The sequence below is a fragment of the Alosa pseudoharengus genome, unplaced genomic scaffold (assembly GCF_046254945.1).
Source record: "Alosa pseudoharengus isolate Yale_2024_CS ecotype anadromous, Long Island Sound unplaced genomic scaffold, YU_APseudo_1.1 YU_APseudo_1.1_scf_23, whole genome shotgun sequence".
NCBI lineage: Eukaryota > Metazoa > Chordata > Actinopteri > Clupeiformes > Clupeidae > Alosa > Alosa pseudoharengus.
In genome coordinates this window covers 4,189,024-4,193,891 of record NW_027468685.1, presented here as the reverse complement: position 1 = coordinate 4,193,891, position 4,868 = coordinate 4,189,024, and the positions used below count along the sequence as shown (strand labels likewise).

Here is a 4,868-nt window from a genome sequence, read left to right as displayed (position 1 = left end):
GAATATCCCACATATTACACGCCAATTTTGAGTGAGGAGAATGGTTTTCATGAATTTGTAGAATCAACTGGGATCTTTCAGTTGTATCAACATTCTGAGCAACAGGTGGCCCAGGAAAGAAGATTTGATTGGATTCCGCCGAAATGCACTTTTTCCCCACTCCCAAACCTGGGGATTTCCCGCAGACGACAGAGATAGAAGTCACGGACGGTTCACGACAGCAAGTCACAGACTGCTTAAAATTGGAGCAAGACAGTAAAATGCCAAGGTATTTCCCACTCTTTGTTTCTTATCTTGTTATCCGATTACCAACATAAGTTTGCCATTAGATAGCCTCCGCTAAGTAACGTTAGCAGTTTAACCAATAACTGTAAATAAGTTAGCATTCGCCATTTTACATTAGCTATTACATAGGCCTACAAGTGAACATGCTAACTTAACCTATCGCTGTTCCATATCAATGCTTATGAATGGTAATTATAACCAGTAGGACGACAGTTGAGCCTGGAGGCAGGCTTCGAAACAAAGGAATCAACTGTAAACAAGCTAACTGTCCATGCTATCAACAAAAGTTGTACAACAAGCTGAATTAGTGGGCTTCTTTTTAAACGGAGCCGTGTGTTTCCTTTGCTTGCTATAAAGGCATGGCTTTACAGTGGCAACCGGGGGATACGCGGGATAACGGCCTTCTAGGTGTGTCCAGTTATAAGGTATTAATGGACTCGGGTGGAGGCAACTCCGTTGCGCGTCGGGGAATTCTTTGCCCCTTGCCCGCATAAGGACACCTTGGTGGCCGTTATCCCTTACATAACGTTCCGTCTTTCTGACAACATGCTACTGTAAATTATGCAGCAACATTAAAATAAAGAAAGGAACATAAATTGGAAATGCAAGTATCGCGCATTTAATTGCGAGAAGAGATGACAAATATTAAAGCATTAAGACTGAAGCTGTGGAGCATGGTAGCTGTACTAGAAGCGAACAGTTTCGCTGTCCTTACAATGAGTGTTTGTGCACTTTAAGTTGGCACGCTTAGGACTCACATGTCCCAGTTTCATTTGCCAGGTTGGTCACAGCAATCTGCCCTTCACGTTGTCTTTTAGAAGAAAGGAGGTTGTGATGGACAAGCCTCCCGTGAGCCAGATGATACAGCGTTGGCCAGCACTCTTTGTTGAAAATCAGGTAAGGTTTGATTGTCTCTGTTAATGTCTGTAAAAGTCTGTAAAAGTCTAATATAATGCAGCCATGTGAAGTTAACATAATGTTACTGTAGCCTTTGATGTCACCCACCCACACACACACACACCCTCACATACACAGGTATGCCCTCCGCCCCCCCTCACACACAGGTAGGCAACCCCCCCCCCCCCCCATCATTTCATCACCCCAATTCCTTTTATGAGTACATGTCAATAAACAAAAAACAGAGTAGATGGGACAGCCCTGTAATATGAAGTGTCAAGCGAACTACATAAATGATTGTTCACAGTGTCTTGATAAACATGATTTATTTCTGTCTCTGTTTCAGGTCTCCCAGGAAATTCAGCAGAGTGGCAGGGAAAAACCTGAAACAGGAATTATATGAGTCTCTGGATCGTCTTTGCCCTAAACTTGTTGAAATCATCAGGTCAAAGAGAGGTCTAAAGGGACAACTTCTGGATGGTCTGTTGCGCCAAACAAAGGTTTTTAAGATGAAGTGATACTACTGATTTTGGTGTATGGATGTCTTGAATGATAGCTGTCTGTAATGTCACTGTCTCTTATGTTACTGTGTTAATGTCTCTAATGTCTCTGCTTTCACTGCAATCCAGACATCGGACACTGCTGACATCAGATGCCTTGTCCTGAGAGGGCTTCCAATACTCTTTGATGACAACTCAGCTGATTTCTTCAAGACTTGCTTTGTAAGTAGTATCACTGAAGTATAATTCTTCAGTTGTTAGATATATAACTAAGGCCAATAATGCCATGAAGAGTGAGTTAATTTGCTGTAAGACATTTGTGGTTCATCCTAATGGGACACAAAATTACAATTTATATTATAATATAAAATGTGAAATCAGCATGCCATTCCTTATGTAATCCAGGTTTCATTTCACTTTATAATCTCAAGTCAGTACTCAAATATGTTACTGTGTGCTCTGATTTTCCTTAGTACCTACAAGCCCAACATGACCACGAGGGTGGCTGGTAACAATTTTCAATCTGGACCTTTTTGTATTTCCAGTCTGAATATGTATTTGTTAATGTCAATGTACAATGCCCAATTATGATGTAATTTGTACTTGGTTAGGTTTTAAAAGTAAGAACAATGTGCTGTATTTCTAATTAAATATATATGTGTGTGTGTGTGTGTGTTATGTTTAGGTCACTAATGACGAGGGCGTATACAGACACATTGGAACAGGAATACTCTGCTTCACTGAGGAAGATATTGCACCGCATCCTCTGACTCCATCTTCTGTAGGTATCGTCTTGGAGGGGACTCCAAGAGTGTTTGAGAGTGAGCGTGAGTTTGGGAGACGGGGATAGAGCAATTGTATTGTGTACCTAGCTGTTTGCAGGCTGGTATTGTGGGGATGCTAAAAAGGAAAGTTTTAATGCTGACAAATCAGCTGTAAATTGTGAATGTGAGTGAGTTTGTCTGAGTGAATGTGAGTGAGTGTGTCTGAGTGTTTGCAGGGTTGGATATTGTGGTGGATAATGTTTATAATAATACCTCAGTGTTTGTGTGTGTGTGCACGTATCCAGTGTTTGAGAGTGGTACTTTTTGACTGCCTTGTCAATGCCCATGATTTGCATAAAGGTGCATTTTGATTATCTATTACTTATCATAGTATGCTCTGAGCTGTAATATAATTCCTTTGTGGATGTGTGTGGGGTCTGGCCCATTTTGCCTTTTACCACTTTGGGTATCAGCTGACACTTATAAATATAGTGTGTTCTTGAAATTGTATTGATGGTGTATTCTACATCTGTGTGTGTATGTAGAGTTTCTATAGAGCTTGTATTTCTATTCTCTGTGATTTTGATCATGTGTATTTTGAAATTGTTGAGTTGAGTAACAATTGAATAAACACTCAAGTGTTCTGAATAAAGACTGTTTCTTTTACTTTCATAGCTTAAGCCCCATAAAACACATTTAACTATAATAAATGTCTAATGAACTTTTAATTAAATTAAAAAGACATTTTATGCTCACTTAATTAAAAGTTTAAGTTAAAATAGTAAATATTTATAAGTTACATAAACATACATTGAAGGTATTCTTTCATCGCAAGTTTACGTTGTTGTAACATGCAAAACTAGTTTATTGTACTAAAATTCATCATGCATTACTATTTGGTACATGTCGTACACTTGACGTAAATTTGTTCGTTTATTGAACAATACATAACATAAAATATTTAGGGCAACGTGTTACCTCGAAAATTTTATGTTTATTGAACGAATTAGGGTTTACAGTGTGCATGTGTGTACTCGTACACGTCCTTGATATGCGTACTGTGTGTATGCATGTGTGTACAGTACACGTCCTTGATATGCGTACTTTGTGTATGCATGTATGTACACGTACACGTCCGTACACGGGCCAGATCTGTGCCAGACTAAAGAATCATCTGCTGTCCAATTTTCCCTTCAGCCCTGAGATTTCAAATCTGTGCAGGCCCGTCATGGTGGCCGCACACACACACACACACACATTGTGGTTGGTCCAGATTGGTATCGTTAATTGTCTGCACTGGGGGCACTGTCTGGGCACACACACACACACACACACACACACACACATGCACACACACACACACACACACATACGCACACACAGACACACAGAGGCTATTGCTATTCAAATGAGGACCAGGATTACAGAACAATTATTGCCAGCACCCCCAGACACTAATTACGCCTGTCTGTAGGTATTTATCTTAAGGGCCTATTTTCAAAGCCAATTTCCTTCAAGTAGACAACGGAGATTCGCTGGTGTGGCTGTGTGTTTGTGCGTGTTTGTGTGTGTGTGTGTGTGTGTGTGTGTTTGTGCGTGTGTGTGTGTTTGTGCGTGTGTGTGTGTGTGTGTGTGTGTGTGTGTGTGTGTGTGTGTGTGTGTGTGTGTGTGTGTGTGTGTGTGTGTGTGTGTGTGAGAGTAGACAACAGAGATTCGCTGGTGTGGGTGGGAGCAGAAACACCACATAAGAGGAGAAATAAACACAGTTCAAGAGCAGCTATAAGAGAGAACTCCTCCACACGTGTGTGTGTGTGTGTGTGTGTGTGTCTTGGGATCTTGTTTGCCTCTGTCCTCCTCTTCTCACCACTCTTTTCTTCCCTAATGCTCCTCTCCTCTTTCAGCGTCTCTTCCTGTCCCCTCTTTTCTTTTTTTCTCTCTTTTCCTCCTCTCTTCCCTCCTCTTCCTCTCCCTTCTTCTTTTGTTCTCTCCTGTGGTCCTCACAAGACACACAGGCTCAAAGCCAGTGTGAAGACCAGTGGTGCCGCCAGGCGTAATCCTGTACGCACTGTGCGTATCATTTTTCAACGCTTTATTCGTGAAAATCATTCAATATTACTGTACAACAATAAAAATAGCTTGTGTACTGTCTTAATTGAAACATGCTTCGCACACAAATGATAGCCTATGTTTAGGGCAAAGAGAATGGACATCTCAACGTAAGGATACTTTAGAAGATGATGATTGGTGTAAACTTTGTCACGACATGAGCATTCCTGGCGCTTAAAAACGCAACGTTATTCTTGTGTTTAACAGTAAAAGGCGTACTGTTCTTAGCAGTTATGATGTAGGCCAGTGTTTTTCAACCCCTGTGCCGGGGCACACTAGTGTGCCGTGAGAGATCATCAGGTGTGCCGCAGAAAAT

At 41.1% G+C, this 4,868-nt stretch overlaps 1 long non-coding RNA gene across 2 annotated transcripts; it reads left to right on the top strand.

Annotated features, from left to right (window-relative positions):
* Positions 1–1,134: 1,134 nt before the first annotated feature.
* Positions 1,135–2,633, top strand: LOC143140053 (uncharacterized). 2 transcript variants are annotated; one of them, XR_012990527.1, is made up of 5 exons: positions 1,135–1,182; positions 1,529–1,682; positions 1,812–1,904; positions 2,156–2,190; positions 2,368–2,633. It is a non-coding gene; the product is annotated as an uncharacterized LOC143140053 (long non-coding RNA). The 2 variants fall into 2 exon arrangements; XR_012990525.1 differs by lacking the exon at positions 2,156–2,190.
* The last annotated feature ends 2,235 nt before the right edge of the window (positions 2,634–4,868 follow it).